General features: G+C 36.5%; 1 protein-coding gene across 2 annotated transcripts in view; it reads right to left on the bottom strand.

Annotated features, from left to right (window-relative positions):
* Window positions 1-24,005, bottom strand: part of LOC109055114 (plexin-B1-like) — a 66,539-nt gene extending 42,534 nt beyond the window's left edge. For both annotated transcript variants that reach the window (XM_042729341.1, XM_042729344.1), the window contains exon 1: window positions 23,693-24,005. The gene's annotated coding sequence lies outside the window, so the exon portion shown is untranslated. The remainder of the gene's footprint in view (window positions 1-23,692) is intronic.

The following is a 24,005-nucleotide window of genomic DNA, read 5'->3' as shown; positions in this document are numbered from 1 at the left end:
CTGATTAAAGGATTAGGTTACCTAAAAATAAAACTTCTGTCATCGTTTACTCACCCTCATGTCGGCCCGATCCCGTATGCTGATATTTTTAACACAGCAGATGTGTTAAAAATATGACGAGCCTAAACACTATCCTTTTTTATAGTGAGCACATCATACAAACTCCAGAAAGGACCATAGAAAACATTGGATACCTAATAAAAGTAGATCATGCGACTTGTAAAGTCATGCAGTGGGTTTGTGTGAGGTACAGACAGAAATTTCTGAATTATTTTTAAAAGAAAATAATGTAAAAGAAAAATATTCATAAATACTCATAAAAGGCGAGTTAACCAGTTGCAATATTCTGAAGGGCGATGACATTAGACAGCTGCAGTGGAGGGCAAATTTAATTACATTTATGAAATTGGCAGATGCTTTTATCCGAAGTGTATATTTTAAGTTCATGTTTATGAACTGAACCCTTGACCTTGGTGTTGCTAGCATCATGCTACACTGTTTGAGATAAACAGTAATGCAATTATAAATAAATAAATAAGGGTTTCCCCCTTACACAAAGTCATATGGACAACTTTGTTTTTTGTGGGTTTTTTTTTGTCCTTTTCAGCAATGGAACGGTTTATGTGTGGAGTGACAAAAATTTCTCCTGTCTACAGAAAAATATCAGAAAAATTGACTTTTATTTGTTTCATTTGGGTGAACTATACCTTTTTAGAACGCCAGTGTTCCAGAAAAGTTAGAAAGAGGAAATCCACAGCAAATAAATAAGACAGGAAGAGAACACAGTCTTGGCCGGACACACATCTACCCTGTGTCTCTAAATAAAGACCTCATCAGCAAGTTTGTGAACCTTGTGGTTTGCCTGGTGATGCCAAATGACTCAAAAAAGCAGTTCAGATCACACCTCATGCACTTTGCAGAACCCGTGGCTGAATCAAAAACAAAACATTGACATTTACTTGCAAAGCAAAACCACACAGGACGAGCATCAGAGAGAAAGCAAGTAGGAGTAAGCAAAGAAGTGATTTAACAACACTTCTAATGTACAAATGTTACTTTAGTATCATTGATATATACCCTACTATAGTTTTAGATTCATTAAAATTACTAAAATTACACACACACACACGCACATACATACATATATATATATTATATATATATATATATATATATCTATATATATAATATATATATATATATATATATATATATATATATATATATATATCTATATATATATATATATATACATATATAATATATATACATATCATATATATATATATAAATACATATATATACATATATATATATATATATATATATATATATATATATATTTATCATATATATATATATATATATATATATATATACATACACATATATGCACATATATATATATATATATTCTGTTTCACTTACATTTTAGTTAAAGTTTTACAACAAAATCTTTCACAACAAATACTGTATATATATATTTTTTTATTATTTTCTTTTTTTTTTATTAGTTTAAATATATACACAATTATTTTTGTAATTATAGTTAAACTTAACAAAAGGGAGAAATGTTGCCTTGGCAATTATGCAGGATAAAAAATTCACTAATAGATATGACCGTATTTCCCCGGCTGATTGATTACATTAAGTAGTCTACTACAAACATTTTTGTATTACAAGTTTTCTCAAATGTCATGTTTAAATATGCAAATGAGCCATTGCATAATTAAATATGCACTAATTTGCATACATTGGCACCACAAAAGCCAAAAAAATACATTGTCAACATGTTTTTAGGAACACAATGTTCTATACAATTAGGAAAATGAAAAAATCCTTCTGTAAAAACCTTCAGAATACAGAATATAGGAATAGAATAGTGTTTTTTGTGTGAATTTTGTTTGATGATAATCTGCTTCCATATAAAACTGTCAAGTTTGGTGAATGGAAGTCCTGCTGAAGGGGAGATGGCCTTTTTTGTTGTGCATTGTCATAGAAATGCAATAAATTAAACAATTAAGTCTATTTTGCATGTTTTCTTTCCACTAGTCGAGTAATAGAAAATAATTTCCGGCTTTAGTTACTGATAATAACTCTGCTGAACAACTGAATAAATGAGTGAAAGCAAGAATGCAGAAGAAAGCGTGCATGCATGTGTCCATCTCTATTGCTGCCAGAAAAGAGTCTCTCTCTCAATCAAGGGCACCCAAACTTCAGTCCACATTCCTCCCTCTCCCTCTCTCGTTTGACTTTTTCCATCATTCCCGACACAGAACGTTACAGTCACGGAAAGCTGCTTAAATGCGCAAATTGCATGCCTATTACAGTATCAAAGCAAGACTTGATAAAGATGACAGTGTGTGTGTTAACGGAAGCGCCGTGACCTCCCCGCGTGTTGGACGCCTCTTGCCATGGCCTGAATGGCGCTTCTGTGGCTGTACATGACCGCTGACCTCTTTCTGCTGCAGAGTTTCCTTTTTACATGACGAGCCAAATATCCAGCTCTCTCTGTGCTCTGAGTGGAATAATAAGTCGTCGCTGGATTCCCGAGGACGTTTCGTTTGCGTTTCATTGCCAGAAACCCCCGAGGCTACAGCAGACAAGAAATAAGTTTTCCTGCACCTCACGCGCAATATTAAAGTGTCCTCTTTGGAACGCTTCGTCACAGCAGTTGGGATACGTTAATTGACTATGAATTGAATATATGAATAATTGATGTGTTGTAGCAAATTTGAGCGGTAGGAGAAAAAGCAGAAAATGGGACTAAAAAAAAGGATAAATTAGGCGACTTTGTGAAGTATGAAACAAGTGCTTTGAAAAAGCCAGATTAAAACAAGGGGAATTCTTGCAACTACACTTTAACGTCTTCTGATAAAAATGTGTGCTTTGCATGTACAAAAGGTATTCTGGGTGGTTGCTAGGCTGGTTACTAGGCAAGTCCACCCTCAGGTTTCTATGATATTCTGGTCTCTAGATATGATTTGGGTGAACTTATGGGATTTTTTTGATTTTTTTTTTATCACAGTTTTATTGTTCACCAGGAAAAAAATCAAAGTTTTATTGCTTAGGAAAGTACTGGCACACCTTTCCTCAACACAATGCATGATTTGAGGTATCAATCATGTCTGCAGCACAAACTGCGGGATAAACGGCACCAATTTTTAGGGATTTAAAGGGGTCATATGACATTGCTAAAAAGAACATTATTTTGTGTATTTGGTGTAATGCAATGTGTTTATGTGGTTTAAGGTTTAAAAAACACATTATTTTCCACATACTGTACATTGTTTCTCCTCTATGCCCCGCCTTTCTGAAATGTGTCGATTTCAGTTGAACATACTGTGATGCCGTCTCCTGGAACGCTGAGTCAAAAACATTAAAACCCATTATAAACGAGAATAATTACAGATTATAATGACTTGTACTGTGTTTTTACAAGTTGCGTATCACGCAGCGTAAACATAAAACCATCTCTGCATTTGTGATCAGAGAAACTGCAAACAACAAGCGCTACACAACACTGCTCAAAACTCGCATTTGAATCATCAGTGGCAAATCCTTTACATATGTAAACCTACTTACAGACTGAGAGTTAGAACAGCCAGCATTGTAGTGTTCTCTCCCAGGATCAGGAAACAGTCCTCCATAAAATGCACTGCACACATCTCAATATTTGTGTTGAACTGTTCTGGAACAGTGTTGTAAGTACAACTTAACCACTGATTTCTAGTGGTCTCCTCTTTTGGAAGGCTGAACAAAGTATTTTCGCTTTTGCAACGAAACACACAGTGTCTTCACAACATGGCGTGGCGGTGGCAGCAACAATAAAGTTAGGCCGCCTTTCTTTGCATGAACATTTGGTTGGTTTTATGCAAATCTTCCCACATCATGACGTAGAGAGGTGGGGGCGTGTTTAAACGAGGCGTTTTAGGAGGGCGTGGACTAGTCTTAACTTTTATCAAGAAAATCTCTTTGGGTTTGAGACTTTAGTCTTTGCAACTTTAGGGATCTTATCTATTCATGAACAGCTCCAAAGAGAAAGGAAAACTTGAAATCGCATCATTTGACCCCTTTAAACAAATAAAATAAATAGCCTTAGCAAGCACATGCTATATCCAATAATAACTTGGTTTAACTTGATTCAATTGACTATAGTTTCACATTATAGAAATGGCTTTTCTTCCAATAAAATTAGCCTCAGAGACCAAACTCAAATACCTTGTGTGTTGTGTGAATTGAGAACTGAACCAAATTTCCTTTATTTTTTACCAGGACAGCCCCATTGAGATATAAAATCTCTTCTTCCAGGGAGTCCTGGCCAAAATGGCAGCACAAAAAGTTTCACACAAAACAGTTTACATATACATAAACACACTCTCTCTCTCTCTCTCTCTCTTCGTTACTCATATATATATAAACACACACACACATCTCTCTCTCTCTCTCTCTCTCTCACACACACACACACACACACACATACACAAAAGTAAAAAAAAAAACTGAACAAGCCTCAGGTTAACTACAGTACTAGCTACCAATAATCCATATTAGCAAGATAGCAAGAATTTTGTTGTTGTTTTTTTGTTTTTTATTTAATGTAATGTATTGGATAAACAAGATACAAGAGACTGGTCAATGTATTGGTTTGTGCATGCATCATATACATTTAAAAATATGATTTTTCATTTTGATTGTTCAGTTTAATTTATTAAGCGAGTTAAAGCAGCAATTCTCTTTTCATGACATTTGCATTAAATTTCTTTACATGCAAACCACTTAAATTTGTAAAATGGAGGTTGACCTAATCGGAAAATCATTGTTTTTTTATTAACTAAAACTAGAAAGTGGATTTTTGGAACTGAATTGGGAGAGTAAATGTGTTATTTTATGCATTTTTAAGTAGGAATACCTGTTAGTGTTTACTGTTAAGTTATGTTAGACTTTTAAGAGTTTCTGTTGACCTTCTGTGGTTGTCAGAGAGCTATATAGAGCTTGAGGTTAGTTTGTGGGATGGATACACAGATGCATGATACATTATGCAATCGACAACATCTAGAAACTTCTTACTTTTCATCACATTTGCATGCAAAATGTGCTCTGCTAACTATTAGTCTTAACTAGGTAAGATAAATTACTGCCAGGGACACCACTTTCTATACATAGAATAGTATGCAAATTGTATACGGTCATCGCCCCTTGTCAGACAATCAAAAAAACACTTGCATGCAACATCCTCCCACAACCTGAGAACAAGCTCCACTCTTCACCACAATGAGAACATCTTGAAACTTAAAAAAAAAAGAAAAAAAAAGAAAAAAAAAAAATACCTTACTTACCCTAACTTTAATGGTAGCATATGTCTAAAATGTAAAAAAGAAAAAAACAACAATTGTATCACCATAACAGTAACACAAAAACAACTTAAAAAAAAAATCAGAAAGTCATCTAGGCCTAAATCTCAAAATACTATATTAAACAACTAACGATTTTCCTCTTTCTTCATCCTTCTCAAAAACACATAAAACAACACTTAAATTTACACTCCCAATCCAGTCCCTTGCAAAGCATGCTGGGACTGGAAATCCACTGCCCAGTTTCAGGGAATGCAACTAAAATTAATAATGAACGGAACACGAATGAATTTCAGTGCAATGAAATCTTGACAAAAAGAATTGTGTAGCTCATTTATTTCTGAACAAGCAGAAAAAAAAAATAATAATAATAATTTTGAGTGCGCCACTAATGAGTTCACTTCTGTCTTTTTCCAATCTGGTTATCTAGTGTCTCTCTTTACTCAAAACAACGACATTGCCATGCTAGTGCTCACTTGAGCTCAACTTCTGCAGATGTAGCCCTGAAGGGCAGACCCACACAATCAAACCCGTCCCCAATCCCCTCTCAATCCAAAAAGGAATCTGAAACCCTTTAATGTTTACTGCGACCCTCAGTACAGTATCCAAATGCCTGAGGCAACATACACAGTTAAAGAATGGCGGGGGGGCGGGTGAGTTACCGCGGCTGACAGCTCACCTCAACCCCATCAATGTGGCAAAACAGGTTTGACAACAAGGCAAACAACATGGCAGTGGAACAAGAGAACATATTTGATCCTTGAAAACTCTCAATTACTTGGAAACGGCTGTTATTGCACCACAATCCCCATCTCTAAAAAAAAAAAAAAAATCTTCTTTTATTACCACAACCTACAGTGCGCCATGAGACCCTGGAAGCATCATCATAAATCAAAAGAGATTCAATTATAGAGAAACACATTGGAACGCAATCGTATCAGAACTGCAAAATGAGAGCAGAAGACAATTTTTGGGTTTTATAGTGGGGAAGAATAAGCAATCACTCATCTCAACGTGAGGTGATCAAGACAGAAGAAAAGAGACATTCGTTTATGCACAACTACTTCCAGCAGATGTCTGGTCACATTTGCATTCAGCAGCGAAACGCTTTGATTTCACAGGATGTCTGTGCACACAAGATAATGTTTTTGTAGAATATCCAAATAACCAACTTATCTATCATCCACTGTCTTTGAGCAATATTTGAGGATAAACACTATTTAAACTCTATCAGCAGCATCTGTGGCTTATTCTATCAACCGCTGAAAATACTTTTGTCTTCTTTCTCAGTTTGTATAAAGCAGAACTGTGAAGCTGTTCGGAAAACACATTAATTCTTTAGTTAACAAAACAAATGAATGAACTGTAAAATGTCCAAAGCTGTGTCATTTTCTTTCTTCATTGATGCTGCTGTTTTCCATACAATGACAGAATGCAGGTGCTGTCAAGCTCCTAAAAAGCAATACAAATGTAGTACAAACAGCTTATTTTAAGTTCTCTTAAGTCATATGATAGCTTTGCATGAGAAACTGTCAAAAATATAAGTCATTAATTGATGTCTTGTGACATACCTACCAGTGTAAATATGTGGAAGTGTGAAGGAGATTTGAGAGTCATTATTAAAAAAAAAAAGAAAAAGAAAAAAAGTTGACACTTTTGACTCATTTAACTGTTTAGCAGATTGGGGGGGGGTGTCAACATATTTTTGGGGTGTAACCCAAAATAACAAAAATTGCCCTATATCTTTTGAGCACAAGGTCTAATCTTTTCAAAACTTTGCATGCAAGGAAAACAGGACATTCTGAGTAAACATGCCAAATTTCATGAAATTGTGATGCTCGATGGACCAACAGAATTTGATGACACCAAAGATATCAGCCATTTATCTTGAAGTGAATGACAGATGAGGGCTATAACGATAACATTGTCCACATTATATGAAATCTTTTAGGTCTAGTCTTTATTTAATTAGTTTGAATGTGCACAAGTGATATGGTTCACAAGTCACACACACTCTTTATGATGATTTTTTTTTTTTTTTGTCATATATGGAGCTTGACAGCATCTTCCCCATTCAAGAAGCATCTGAGACAATCTGCTAAAGAAAAAAGTAAAGAATTTAGAAAGGCATGAGAGTGAACACACAATATTTTTGTTAAGGAAATTTTGTTAACTCTTGAGGGTTATAAATAGTTACAGTCGCATATTTTAAATATTATCTGCGCTGCTCCATGCTTTCCTACTATGCATTGAAAGTGCATTACTGTAAATAAGTTTCCGTGTTTCTTTTTTTCCAAAAGGAAGCCAAAATTGTTTACTGTGGTAGTTGATGGCATGCCACAGATGCTGTCCATCCATAAGACTTCAGTGACACACATAGCTGAGATTCTTCCACTTAAGAAAAATCAATAACCCGAAGCACGCAATAGATGCTCTGGCGGGTTTACCCGCTCGACGAGTCGCATGTATGTGCGTGATCAGTGAAACAGATGCTGCTGGGCTCAGACAGCTGTGGAGTAAAGGCACCAATTACAGTGGCAGCCCTGCCTCTGACACACACTATTACACACTCTATAATCTACCCTGCAAATCTCACTCCCACACAGTGTCAAAGGGGAACGAGAGAGAGCGCGAAGCGAAGAGAAAAACAGGCATAGAGAGCGAGAGGGGGGAAGCTTAGAGACATGCAGAGAGTAAATGAGAGAAACGATGGACAGAAGAGGGCTGAAGGACAGGAGAATGAGTGTGTGTAAGGATGGGGAGAACTGAGCATGATGGTGACATATCTGAACATATACTGATAGGGAAGTCAGATTGCTGGGCTGGGAAAACACTGACCATAATTGCTGCACTAGGATCAGCTTCCTCTTCTCAAATCCAGCCCATAATTACTTACTGGTCAGAAAGAAAAGGCTGACTCTAGAACAGCGGGAGCAGAAAAAATTAAGCTCACATCATTCGGATGCAAAAGGGATAATGGTTTTATTTCTGAGGTCACCATATTTTTAAATAATTAAGAAAAAAAAAAAGTGTAATTCTTGTACTAAAAGTTTTTTAAATCAATAAAATGGTCACATTTAATTGTGCAGGCTCAAAACTAGATATAGATAGTTCATTTATTTATTGTATAATAATTTTTTCCTTTACATTTTTTTAATGTTGTAGTTAACTTTGTAACTTTAAGTTTAAGATTTTATATTTTTTATTTTATTACTGAGTGTCTGTGTGAATATTATATATATGATTTAAAATTACATAACCAAAGCGTGAACCGAACCGTGACGTCCGTACAGGTACCGTTACACCCCTAATATTATATAGAACCGTGACGTGAGTTCAGTTACCGTTGATATTATATTATTTTATATATTTATATTTTTCTTTCAATCTTATGTATTTTTATAAAAATAAATAAAAATAAATAAATAATAAATAAACATATACATTAAGGAAGGAGACAGACTTCAACATCAGAGACTTCTGCTGTACCCTTCAGATTTCTCACCCTCTGTCGATGAAAGCACAAAAATAAATATATGACCCAAGACAAACAGGAAGTGGAGAACAGAGAGCAGAACAGAATTAAAGGAAGTACAGGGGAAGAGTAGAAAGTAAGGACAACTGTGGAGAGAAAGAAAGGAAGAGGGTGTTCACAGAGATAGCAGCATGTGGAGAAGCAGATTTTGGCTTGAATAAGTGAGCCTGTCTGGGTGTCCCTCTCGGCAGAGATCACTGTCATTAAAGTGCTACATGAGAAGACGCTCAGGATGTGTGAGCAGAGGCCTGGAGAGAGAGAGGGTGGGCTATATCCTCCCAAAACCGGCCAGGGAAGACCCTCTGCTGTAAACAGAACCCAACACAGATGCACACACACAGCTCAAGTGAACACTCTCTCGCCAACCAGCCGCAGGCACGCCTCCTTATTAGCTACAATAGTAAATCAACACAGAGAGACTGGAGATCTCCAGGGAGAGAGCGAGCGAGCTCTGTCACGGGTGCTAATTTTACAATCTAAATGACTCTTGTCTACACACTATGGTAGTTCTGTTCCAAAACCTAGTGACCCAACAAGTACAAAACGCTTTTACACTGCTTTCACAGCACTGCATTTTGGTTGGCATTATTCGATGCATTAGAAAAAAAACTTCTAGAAACTTAGACATGAATAAAAAATTAACTTAAACATAATGTGCAGTTTATGGATTTGAAGCACCAAAAATTATCAGTAGCAAAGTGCAGCTTTAAAGAAAAGTTACATTGTATTTACAAAAACATCTGAATTTTTTATAAAGTTTTGGAGACGTTTTATATCACATTTGTTTTCTTCAAGCACATGCAAAATGTCAGTATAACTTGTTTTTACTACAGATGCAAAACCAAACCTCACTGCTACATTTATGGGATATTATGCTCTCCAATGATGCATTTATTTAATAAAAAAATATTGTGAAATATTATTACAATTTAAAATAATTGTTTTCTATTCAAATATATTTTAAAATGTAATTTATTCTTGTGATGCAAAGCTAAATTTTCAGCATCATTCCTCCAGTCTTCAGTGTCACATGATCCTTTAGAAATCATTCTAATATGCTGATTAACTGCTCAAGAAACATTTCTTATTATTATCAATGTTGAAAACATTTGTGCTGCTTATTTTTTTAAATTTTTTATAAGGCATCAAGAGCCACCACACACAGACGTGTCAAGGAATTTGGCTACAGCTGCCGTATTCTTGTTAAGCCACTCCTGAACCACAGACAAACACCTTCCCACACTGCCAAAAGCACCAAAAGTTGGTTAAATGACCATGGTGTTGGTGTGCTTGACTGGCCAGCAAACTCACCAGACCTGAACCCCAGAGAGAATCTATGGGGTATAGTCAAGAGGAAAATGAGAAACAAGAGACCAATAAATGCAGATGAGCTGAAGACCACTGTCAAAGAAACCTGGGCTTCCATACCACCTCAGCAGTGCCAAAAACTGATCACCTCCATGCCACGCCGAATTGAGACAGTAATTAAAGCAAAAGGAGCCCCTACCAAGTATTGAGTACATGTACAGTAAATGAACATACTTTCCAGAAAGCCAACAATTCACTAAAAATGTTTTTTTTTTATTGGTCTTACGAAGTATTCTAATTTGTTGAGAAGTGAATTGAGTTTTTGTTAAATGTGAGCCAAAATCATCACAATTAAAAGAACCAAAAACTTAAATTACTTCAGTCTGTGTGCATTGAATTTATTTAATAAACGAGTTTCACAATTTGAGTTGAATTACTGAAATAAATGAACTTTTCCACGACATTTTCCACAACATATTAAGATGCACCTGTATATAAAAAAATACAACCACATTACAATATATTGCCTTTAAAATGTTTTTTTTATGTATAATATAATATAATATATTCTAATATAATATTAGATTAATATATAATCATTTAATATAATATAAAAAATGATATAAAATAATATAAAAATAAACATAATATATTTCAAGAGACTTTCAACAAGCATAACAAAAATATTTTTGAACCAAATCAACTATGCTGCCTTTAAAGTGTCATTGAATTGCACTTCCCAAAAAAGGAAGTTGGGAACTCAGCCTTTCCGAGCCGAAGCAGTCACTTATGACATTCCATTTGCGTTAGGATGCTCCCACGTGGGCAGCAGACAGCAGGGCAGCTCACTAGGCTGTACAATGGAACTGTTGAGTGAGTTGTTAAAGGGGTTCACTTGAACTTTATAGACAGAAACACAAAAGGCAAATTGGTTTTGCAACCATGTGCCCTCTTGACCCTCGTTTTGTAGCTAACAAGCCAAATTGCATTTCGCACCTCAAAGACAAACTGCCCTAACCACATGCTCGAAAGCAGGATGGAGAGAGAGAACGAGCGAGTGAGTGAGACACAGATAGAACGGAGGGAAAACAGGAGCAGACAATTGCAGGAAAACAACTCAGAGACCCAGAGAGGAAGAGACCGGGAGACAAACAAAAGACAGACATACAGAGAGAGAGAGACAGCATGATGAAGGACAGAGTTCTGCATGGCGCACACACAGCAGTCAACCTTTCCCATTTTACACAGCGGTTTCATTGTGACCGCTGTAACCCAAACAAATAAAAACACTTCAAAACAGCTGCGAAATCTATTCGTCAGAGTCCGTGTCCATAAATGGTGGCTAAACGAGTGTGGGAGAGACAGAGATTATGGGCGTGTGGATTCGAGTGCATTTCTGCGAGATAAAAACAGCTCTGGGATTAGACTGCCATGCTGTTATGGGAGACGGAGCTTTGTTAAACATTCAGAGTGGAAAAATCCTGCCTTTCCATCAGATAATAACATGGGGTGGGAAGAAAGAGAAACAGACAGTATACAGTATGTTGTGTCCTCAAATAAGTATGAAACCTCAAGTGGCCCAGTCAGATTGAATCACCACCCAAAGGCCTTTTTAACTGCTCTGAGATGACCTTTTAAAACTCAAGAGACTTCAGTGACTTCTTAGCTAAAGACAATATGAAACCGCACTTCATAAATGTGAAATTTTTATGATTCTATCCAACAGGAATTGATTGGATATTGAAAAGTGGGCATCATATACTAGAATGGAGCCAGACGGGTCACCTAAATGTGCCGTCCCATCCTGAAACACCTCCTGCACCTGCTTATAAGGAGACTGACATTAACCTAAGCCACACAGCCTAGCTTATTTCAGTGGAAACTGGGGTCTTTTGACTTTGAATATAAATTTGATCTCAGATGTTTCTCATTAAATCTATTTGGTAAGTTAAATATAGTCATGTTGTATGACACGACTGACATATATAAGAGTATAGAGCTATAAAATGCATGTGGATGGCAGCTATTTGGTGTGAAATGTTTGAGTTTATATTGAGATCTCTGACTTCTGATTGCAGACTTTAGTATCTTGGGAAGTCTGAGCACAGGTTGAGACACTGCGGAGATCTCATCTGAAACTGAAAGAGGAGACGTGTGAGATTTATGAAGACTGCTTGTAGGATGACAGTAAACATTACATTACATTTATGCATTTAGCAGATGCTTTTATCCAAAGTGACTTGCAGTGCATTCAGGCTATACTTTTTTTATTTTTACCAGTATATGTGTTCTCTGAGAATTGAACCCACGACCTTTTGTGCTGCAATGCTCTACCACTGAACCACAGGAACCGTGGTTGCATCATCTGGATAAATTTAGTAAAACATCTCCTGCTCACCAATGGATCCTCTGCAGTAAATGGGTGCCGTCAGATTGAGAGTCCAAACAGCTGATAAAAACATCACAATGTCACACCACTCTAGTCCATCAACTTTAAATCGTCGCGCATGGCCAAAATACCAGTCCATAATCCATAATAACGCCGCCAATAAAAAAGCCCATCCCCTGTTGTTCTCTCACATCAAAATCCACCAACATATTTGCTTAGAACTGCTGTTGTTTGTAAATGATGATTGATCTGTGCATATTTCTGGTCTGATTCAAACAAGTTATCTTCTTAACTGGAAAAAGCAATATTATGGAAAGAGGGCTTGTATTTCAGCCAAAAGCAACAGTCTGAAGTTAAAAATATCTTGATGGATTTGTTTCTTACAAACATGCAGCTTTTGGCTTCTTAAGACATTAACTGATGGACTGGAGTGACGTGGATTAGTGTGATGTTTTATATGCTGTTTGGACTCTCATTCTGACGGCACCCATTCACTGCAGAGGAAAATGCCTACATCTTGGATGGTCTGAGGGTAAATTTTAAGCAAATTGACATTTTTAGGTAACCTAGAGCTTTAACTAATTGTTTATTTATTTATTAGCTTAATTTACTGTTTGTTTTTGTTGTTGTTTTGTTTTTGTTTATCCACCCTGTAAACCTCTAATCAGAACATACTATTACATGCTATTGTTTTAGCCAGTTTATGACATGTGCGACAAAACTACATCTCCCATGATTCTTTGAGGCATCACAAAAAAAGATAAAAGCATCTTTTTAACTCCTAAAACATGTCCCGTGCTCTCGATTTAGGCCACAAAAGCATCCTGCCATTGTCAGGAAGCATGAAATATGAACTCGCCCAACACATTCATTTTGTTCCAACTAAAACCACTCGAACACCAATCATGTCATAATTACTCCCATGTAGAAACTCCTCAGGAGGACCTGAAGGGAGCAAAAGCCCCCCACCGCAAAACCATGAAACTCAGTTAGTGCACTTCCCAAATGGAGAAAAATGTGTCTGTGTGCCTCTGGTGAGTCAATGAGAGTAAATAAAGAGCCGCAGTCAGTAATGTGATGTTACAGCAGGACTGGAGAGCTTTTAAAGCGGTTTAAGTTTGAAGAGCTCTTTTCATGTGAAGAGCGCTGCCATATTTCAAAAGCACACAGAGAGACGCAGAGAAAGAGAATCAGCAGCCGAACGCCTCCGTCAGCTTCTACTGTAACCGCATCACAGCTATTTTGGCGACAGTCGGGAAACAGCGATGATCCAGAAGCCCATCAGGGGGGATAAGTACCTCGTTTTCACTTAAATGCGCACTAGATTATTTCCGACTAAATCCTCAAACGGTGTGGTATCTGCCATTTTCAGATACATGAGGGATTTAGGACAAAGCAGCCATGGGTCAATGTGACTGTTTCTCATGTATTAAGCATAAAAACAAAAACACAAAGCTGTTTGTTATGAATAGAACCTAAATAAAACTAGTGCCCTACTCAAACAAAGACAAACTGGTATTCATCACAATGACATCACTATTGTGAATGTTGTCTAAAATATAGTTTTTGTATGGTTAATGGAGAATCGCAAGTTATTTTCCTGCAAAATGTAAAAACTTTGTTTACCAGTGTTTGTACATTTTATTGGTTTACTTTTATGTATAACCAGATTGATTGATTTCCTCCTTTTTGTTCAAAATATAAATGTTTTTTTATTTTCATCGACCTTGAATCCCTCATTAGAAATTATAAATAAATCAAATAATTTTAAAAAGAATTTATTAACTGATCATTCATTTATATATATATCGGTTCATGTATTTATTTATTCGTTTAATCATTGCCTCCCTCTTGTTCACAATTTTAATGTAAATATTTACAATGTATATATTTACTTATCTATTTTTATTGTTTTTTTCCTCCATGAAAGAAATCATATAAATATATAAATGAATCCTAAATTATAAACTTAATTTCAGTAACTTATTGATTGTTTATTTATTGATCATTCATTCATTCAATAAAAATTATTAAAAAATTTTGATCATTATCTCCTGTTGTTCATTATTTATTCATTCATTCATTTTATTTTTTCCGTTTCCTCCATGCTGTAAACCTTATAAAAACTACAAATAATTAAATATTTTAAAAAAATATTAAAAAAAGAATCTGTTTTCTTTTTACATAATAATAATAAAAAAAGAATAGCGTAGCTGCTGAGCTTCAAAGAAATCAAGATTCCTGATTCTAGAACAAAAAAATTAATTACAGCTTATATGGAGATTTTGCTATTGTTTGGAAAGGAAGAGGTGCCCTCCTGGAAACCCTGTTGGGAAAATGCACGGGATATCAAAAAAAGTCATGCATTTTTAATGGCACCTTCAGCACATCCTCGACAATTGGGAAAGTAACACAGCGGTTGGCGTGATCAAGAGCCCTTCAAGCAAACACACACATGCACACAAGTACACACTCTGTCACCACACTTGACGCGATCCGTGTCTGAGCCGGGAGCTTCCTAATCTGTCTGCACCCAGCGAGGAGGCCTGGCCTCTGCCTTAATCTCTCAGGGAGAAAATCTGGGTGTCCCTTTGCCTCTGAAAGACACTCCCACCACACTGCCACACCTCAAACACACCGACACGCACACAGCGCACTTTCATCTGCACTAATACACGCCACAGTTGATCCGTGAAAATAGCAAATGACCCATTATGACATCACAAAAACTGGCAGAAAAACAAACTAAGAGCCCAGAGCCGCCACAATGACCCGACGCGGTGTTATCAGAGAGGGGTCTGTAAATATGATTCAGAGGATCTTCATCTGAAATTCATGAGCCGTCGAGTCCCGACTTGTTCACAGGGGTTTTGTCTGTTGTCGAATTCCCATCAAATGAATGTGTTTTGCAAAGAAACAGATTTAAGGGGATAGAGAGGGTGTTATCATCTGTTCACCCTCATGTAACCTAAAACGCAATGGGACACAAAATTACTTACACTTCCATTTTGAAAGAAAGTAATACATTTATTCAGCAAGGATGCATTAAATTGATCAAAAGTGACGGTCAAGACTTTTACAATATTATAAAAAGATTTCTATTTCAAATAAATGCTGTTCTTATGAACGCTCTATTCATCAAAGAATCCTGAAGATAAGAGTTTTAAAGTTTCCACCAAAACACTGGAAAGCACAAATGTTTTCAACATTGATAATTAATTATAATAAGAAATGTTTCTTGAGCAGCAAATCAGCACATTAGAATGATTTTTGAAGGATCATGCGACTCTGAAGATTGGAATAATGATGCTGAAAATTCAGCTTTGATCATAGGAATAAATAGCATCTTACAAAATATTAAAGGAGAACACTTCTTTTAAATGGTAATAATACTTCACAGTATTACAGTTTTTACTGTATTTTTGATCAAATAAATGCAGCCTTGATGTGCATAAAAGAAAAAAATTAAATAAAAGAAAAAAAAACACATGAAAAAAGTTCTTACCAACCTTAAACTTTTGAATGGGCTGCTCCATGTGTAATCCTTTTTTATAATATCTTTAACTATTATGATGGTTGTTTTTTTAATTTTTATAAATAATTCAAAATATAGGGTCAAAATTATGGACTTTTCTTTTATGCCAAAAATCATTAGGATAATAAGTAAAGATCATGTTTCATGAAGATATTTTGTAAATTTCCTACTGTAAATATATCAAAACCTAATTTTTGATTAGTAATATGCATTGCTAAGAACTTCATTTGGACAAATTTAAAGGCAATTTTCTCAATATTTAGATTTATTTTGCACCCTCAGATTCCAGATTTTCAAATAGTTGTATCTCAGCCAAATATTGTCCAATCCTAACAAACCATACATCAATGGAAAGCTTGTTTATTAAATGTACCCTTATGACTGGTTTTGTGGTCCATAGTCACATATAATAAGTGTTTGGTGACTTGTCAGGCTCCTTAAACTAACATAAAAGTAGTTGATATGACAAATTTTCTAGATATTAATCTGTTAAAGTTATATATGAAAGTTGGTGTAAGGAACAGACTGAAAGTGTAAGTCGTGTACGTCACAGTTCTGATTCATGCTCATATTCAAATGTGAAGTTCACAATACACACAAGCATATGCATTGATGATGAATGTTTCATTTAGAAATGAGTCCACATGAAAAAATGCAGAAATTGCATACCTTCCCAAACACCTGCATATTTGTTTATTAAACATTTTGGCGAACCTGATAATGCATTCTGCTACCAACAAAAGTGCAGTAATCTCTTCTCAATTTAACACACTTTACCACGCACCATTGCACATTTCCCACCAAAATTACTACTGATTTCATCTGGGCCTAGTTAACAGCTGCATAGGAATTTAACCGCGACAAAAGCAGGGCGTAACTGTGATACTCTACTAAACTGTGACCAATTATCTGCGAAACTCTCTGGACATCACAGAGAAGATTGGCTTATTTGCGAAACCAATTGACAGTGCCGCGCAGAAGAGTTTTGACTGTGCAGCGTGGATCAGTGTGCACTTTCAGCGGGTCATGCTGTGCGGTTGCACTCATGCTCAATGCAATGATGCAGTTTGGTCCGCCGTTATGGTGCTGTTTGCTCTCAGAGCAATACTTTGTGAAAATGAGGGGATATTACCACAAACAATGATTTGAAAAGGGAATTGTGCATATAATAATTGTTTTAAGGGGTTTGATTTGGCACAGTGAAAAATGGCAAAAATGCGCTCGTATCGACCTCTGCCATAGACAGAAGGAGAATTTTTTTTTTATACTGGTTCTCACTCATATTGCCAGGTTTGAATGTGACCATCAATGACACTTCAGAGCTACAATGGAGCTTTAAATGTATCTATACATACAATTTATCTATACATTTTTATATTTAGGTGTATGTATGTGTATATGTATATATATATATTAAAAAATATATTTAAAAAAATACATATACATAAAGCATAAATATATATGTTTTCTATAAATATATAAAAGCACAGTATATGGGCCTATATTATGCAAAATAAGGTTTTTGCTTCATGCGACGGACAAGAAAATATCTTTTGAGCAACATGGGTGTGAGCAGACGATGCCAGAATTTGCATCTTTCAGCAAATCAATTCTCAAAGCTCCAGCAGATGATAACATCAAAAGCAGCTCCTTCAGCGCTTAACTTGCTAGATTCAAAAAGGATTTTAGACTCCTGTCTGGCGGCTGCGGGAAGCGTTTTGTTTTTGCGAGGGTGCCCTGGGAAGTTTCAAACACGTGACATTGGTGCACACACACACATGGTTCCCAGTAGCACTAATCCCTAAACGGACAGAAACAAAACAAACAAAACGGCTCACATATTTAGACATATGCTAGACGTGTTTCTAGGGATAAGACACTCAATAGTGAGGGTGAGTTAATCTTGTTCTGGAGCAGGTGTAGCAACACAAGCATGCCAAAATCTGCCCTCTCCTCCCTCCTCCTGCCCTTTGGCCGCTTGCTGAGTCTCGGCCCTGCGTTTTCTCTTGTGTTTGATGCATGCGACCCCATCCCCCTTCCCCGCCTGTCATTCCCGACCTCTCTTAGCACACACACATACACAATTCCAACATAAACACTGACAAACACACACCCTTTGACTGGTCAGACCTGTATTCCTGCTTCCTCTCCTAATTTACATCCTTTATCATCACGATGGGATTTTGCATACCTGTATGAATGCGTAGTCGAGTACTTCCCAAACAGACACAGTAACCTAATGCTAAAAGCAACACAAAATCACGACAATGGCAGTTAAAGACTCATTTAGCTCATCGGAAAATCAAGTAATAGTCAATAAACACCCCATATCATATGGGTCTTCCTTAATTTAATTTCACAGAGTCAATTTCTGCGCCTGTGATCCCCAGGATAACCCTGAGTTCGTAAATGACTGATTAACAATGCACTAACAGATGTCTTCTTTGTGCCTATACGACGTGTGTATGTATGCGTTCGAGCGGGGGGTTGGTAGGTACACTGGTGTGAGTGAGCGTGTGTGAGCGTGTGAATGTGTTCGTCTCATCCTTCTGAAAGGAAATCCCATTATAATCCAAATTGAATGCTGAGGGCAGTCAATGTCAAACTCGTAACCTCTTCAGAATCTCCAGGTTTGGGCACTTTGAATGAAAGCAAAGCCAAATCTGAAAGCAAAATCGAGGCTAAGGACACAATAGCGGCTGTATGTGGTTCAAATACATCACTCCAAATGGGTGTAATTCATTTAGCACTTCATAATCACCAATTTTGTATGTAAATCATTGCAGTGATTAGCGCAATTATATTCCAAGTCTTTTCTTACTCGAGTATCTTTCTGTGTATAGATCAATAAATTCAGTTAGGGCCGTACTAGCGATAAACCACTCAACCAATCTGCAAGCTAGTTCTGTGTTAAATAACAATGTTTTGGCAATTGTTTTGGAATATTTCCCTGTACATTTCTTGGATTGATAAAAGGACGAACAATGGCAAGAGCTACCAGTCTAATCTATCAGCACAGACACATGGGGGTTTCTACATGCAGGATGGGGCAGACAAAAGGATTTCAGTGCTTATGTAACACCCATATGGGCCTGAACTATGATACAATCTGCATGAAGTAAAAAAAAATTGATAGTATCTTATCAAAAACTCCACAGAGTAACGCTACAAGAATTACACTTCCCGTGTGCTTATAAAACAGCTTATGGATTAAAAAGTTTTTTTACAGAGTTGAAAACACAGAGTTACTAAACTACACGTCAGACTTGAGATGCTCTAAGGAAGCCTTTTAATAGCAACAAAAGACTGAGCAATATAATATATATATGCTATAAAACCAGTTGATACTATACCACATTTTTGATTAACAAAAGTGTTGTTTCCTGTATCATTTCCAAATTCGGACAGCCTTGTCAACTACTAATAAAAAAGTGCTGTATAGAGCACTGCATGAATGAGTCCTAAAACCCGTAAACAAGTTAGCATTTTTAAACTTCTGGTTCATTCTTCCTATAAGCAAGTGGGTTTTTGGTTGAATGTCTGAGATAGTGTCTTAATAGAAGCTCAAGATATTTTATTTTTTTATTCTATGACATAAATACACCAGTAATTCCTGCTTGTGATTTTACATGTCTTGAAAGATGCAGTTGTTTTTTGAGTTTGTTGGGGATATTAAACGTTGTCACACTGTCACATCTTAAACTTTCTAATTAAATTTTAGAATGTAATGAAAGATTAAGAGTTTTTGGAAACTTAGAAGTCATGTGACCGTGGTGTAGTTTACTTATAGCCTAACATTGGATGTGTACTTATGGCGGCTGTATTTAGGCTTCCAAAATTGGTGAACAAAACATGCAAATCATAAACTTTTGTTGGTCACAGATCTTATTTTTAGCAATAATCCAAAAGCCAATGGAAAAATCCCTTTGGGTTTTTGTCAAGGAAACCAGGGTGACGCTAAATTCCAGGTAAGTCTAAATATGAGGCTATTTAATCCCTGCAGCACTCCAATTAACACATTCATTTAGACCAATTAATAATAATACAAATAAAAAAAATTTTTTTTAATAATGATAACTGATAGTTGTGTTTTATAATGCAGCATGATAGAATGTTTTAAAATAGATGGGTAAAGGTTGAAAATCAATAGATGGGTCAAAGTTGAAAATGCTTTTGTTCCTGTTTTGTAAGCCGCTTTGGATAAAAGCATCTGCTAAACGCATTAATGTGAAAGTAAATGAGAAGTTTTAACTGAAATGTACATCTGAGATCAGCTCGATTTGAGAAAGGGGAAATGATTTTAACGAGATTTAAAAAAAAAAACACTGGGTGGATCTTTATCATTATAGGTTAGTTGTGGACACACACTGCTAACACACATTCAATTCAATTCAAACAGCTTGTAAAAGTGCATATCAGATACTATGTACACTGTGAATAAAGCTTGGATGAATAAGCATTCATTTCATTTGCCATTACTAAACTGTCTTATGTACAGATCAGCATTACGGCCACAGCGGACCCTGCCCTGTAGATATAGGCTTCAGTACCGGCCATTAAAAAACCTATATTGGTTGACCACTAGTATATAGTGCACAGGGGACACGCAAGCCTCATTACTCAGAATTGCAGCACTAAGCACATGAGAGAGGGGCAGAGGGATGTAAGATTAGAGATTATTAACACGAAACACAGACTAATCAGTTCAACAGAAAATCCCCTCAACCACAAGAAGAACCACAGAAATGAGAAGACGAAAGAGAAACGAACAACAGAAGGAGAGAGATTATTTGAAGAATTAGCAGAATGTTTGCAAAGAGAAAAGAAAGAAAGAGAGAAAGAAAGAAAGAATGAAAGAAAGAAAGAAAAGAAAGAAGCAAGCTAGGCAGCTATTGAGACAAAAAGAGAATCATTTCAGTGGAACAAAACAGCAATTATTCTGTTGTTATGCTGTTGACAGTTTTCATAAGCAGTCATGTGTGGATGCATAATGTGCTGAAGAAGGCAACGCAAAAGAGAGTAAGAGGGAGTGTTTCTGGCATTGATGAACTCTACCCGTGTTCATGCACGCTTGCGGAGTGTGAAGGACCGACCACGGTGTTGATTTGGTGAAAATGAGCCAAAATGCTTCAAGACATCCCTGCTTGATACAGCAGCACATCTGCTCAGTGATCACGAAGCCTGCTGAAATCATCCCTTAGTCTGCTGAACCAAGACACTATCATTAATATCTTTTGTCTGAGATGAAGGCTATTAAATCCTCACAGATTACAGGCTACTACTAACTAACCAAGTCATTCAGCAGACGCTTTTATTTAAAGTGACAGTGCACTTATTACAGTTTCAATCCCACTCATAATGTATGCATTAACCTTTAGACCTGCTTCTTTTATACAAAGTACTCAAGCAGTAATACTATAGCACTTAAATATGTGTACCACGGTACTGAATGATTAAAATATTCCATGGTATTTACATCAGTCAACTACTTCAAAGAAAACTATGGTACAGTTAGAATAAGTACCAAGTTTGGGAAATGGTACTCAAAGAGCATACAGCTGTCAGTCCTGTATTTGAGTCATTAAAATGGTTGCGTTCACACACATTTCGGCTATTTATGGCAGTGACATTTTTGTCTAGCATGTTGCAGGTTTACATGTGTAGTTTCGGTAATTTACATATTGCAGATATGAGCTAAGTGTCATCTGAAGGTTTAAATTAAGTCATCGGTCAGTTTTGTGGTCTGCGTGCGACTCAGATGCTCTCCTTTTTACTCTGGTGTAAATAAAAGCTGCCAGAGATTTAACAGATGAAATCATGCCTCAACTGAACTTCCCTTTTGTCAAATGTGACAAGACAAAAACAGAATACGGGCTTGACTTCAGTTGCACGATCATGCACACAGTATTAAAGCCTCTTCTTTTTATAAGCTGCTGTGTGATAAGGACACTTAGAGACTCAAATTTCTAAATAAACGTAGTCTTCAATCCCAAACACTGACAGTATGAATGTACTGTACAGTGAAGCACTGAAATTTTGGAAATGGTTTTGGAAGGCCGAAATCATTGATGGAAACGGTGAACTGTTGATGCATCAACAAAACATTTTTTTTAATTTTTTTTTTAACCTGTTAGTGATTGTACACGAAGTACCATAAAAACCGGGGTACATCAGTATTAGTACAACAAAATAAATCTGGTGAAGAAACTGGAGAGAAATTGCTAGTAAACTCAGAAACTGCTAGTAAATTTCACAAAGAATTACAAAGAAACGACAAAAACACATTGAATTAAACATAACATTTTAAAGTAAAAAGAATGAAATTGAATTTTCTTGTAAAATGTGCTTTGTTTCATTTACAATTTCGAATTTATTTAAAAAATTTTTTTTTACCTGGCAACCCTCCAGCATCATGAGTTCTGCACTTGTAAATTTCCCCTAAATATGGAAAAATGTGTTTTATTCTGTACAGTAGCTAACAGTCCACATCAGTGTGACAAATGCACACATCTCCCACTCAGATCCTTTTTTGGCCTAAATGACTCTTTCCTTATAAGGGACTTAACTTTTTTTAACTGCAGTAACACACATCTGCTGCACACGCACCAACAGGTGGAGCGAGTCAAACGCTGACACACCAAAGCTCACGTCTGGCTCAACTTGATTCAGAGCTTTGAAATAACAAGATCTCTTTGGCTTTGATGCTGCCTAATTACTTCCACGAGAAATGCCATTTTATCATGAACGAATGGACCAGAGCTTGAAAAAACACTTGGAGCCACCGGCCATGAAAGAATGCAAACTATTCCTAATGCAGGAGCCTTACAGAGCAGCCAACCGAGGATAACATATTCCATACAGCTCTTCATATGAGAGACTGTACATGTAACATGGACATGAACTAACATGCACTTGGACATATCAATGAAAGTCTATATTCAAACACATAATGTGGTTCTTAGTCAGTCCTTTGGTCATTTTAAACCATCGAATGTGGCTTTCACTACAGCAGACAGCAAATTTAACCATTCAGGGTGTGATATTACATCTAAACCCACAGGTGATGACCTTTGACCCTGTCTTCTTCTGAGTTTTTTATACTCAAAAATTGATGAAAATGGCAAATCCCTATGTACTTGTGGAATATTTACTCTTAGGTGTCTATTTTAATAATCTGTATTACATAAGCATCTAGAACTACATAAATTTGAATATCTATCTATCTATCTATCTATCTGTCTGTCTGTCTGTATGTCTGTCTGTGTGTAAATCTCCGTAAACCATCTACCTTAGTTTAAAGTAGTTTTAAATGTATAGTCTCATTTGCAAGTTTTAACAGAAAAGTAACAAGTCACCTCGGCGCAAAGGCACGTCAAGGTGTTTGAGGAACTGCTCTCATCCGAAATGACCTGCAGTCTTTTGTGTTGTGCTCTCTTTAGTTGGTTTATCTGTGTTAAACTGGTTCGTTGTGAGCGCTCAGCTGTGCACAGATGCAACAAACATCAAAGAACAAATGTAACATTTAACGCGGAATGTATCGCCGTGACGTCACAACCGTATATACGTCTTACCTTTCGCAGTTTACAGCGTTCGGTCACTCTACCTGCCTCAGAACACTTCAGCACAATCTGCTGTTGGTTAATTTGTGTGAAACATGGAAAAGTCCGGTCCGCTCGCGGCTCCTGTCAGGGCTCTGGTTTGTGCTGTTGTTCCCTGAGCATCGAAACTTCCCGGTGAGTCAACCACCAGGACGCGAGACGCGCAGCGCAACACGTGGAAGACAGACAGACTGACTGACAGACGCTGAAACACTGAAGCTGAAAGTCATTTCTCACGGGAATGAAACTGAGGCAGGGAGCGGTGAGCTAACACTTTACAGAGAGC

The sequence above is a fragment of the Cyprinus carpio genome, chromosome B8, assembly GCF_018340385.1.
Source record: "Cyprinus carpio isolate SPL01 chromosome B8, ASM1834038v1, whole genome shotgun sequence".
NCBI classification, from domain to species: domain Eukaryota; kingdom Metazoa; phylum Chordata; class Actinopteri; order Cypriniformes; family Cyprinidae; genus Cyprinus; species Cyprinus carpio.
The sequence above is the reverse complement of the archived record's forward strand: the minus strand, read 5'-3'. Positions and strand labels throughout refer to the sequence as shown.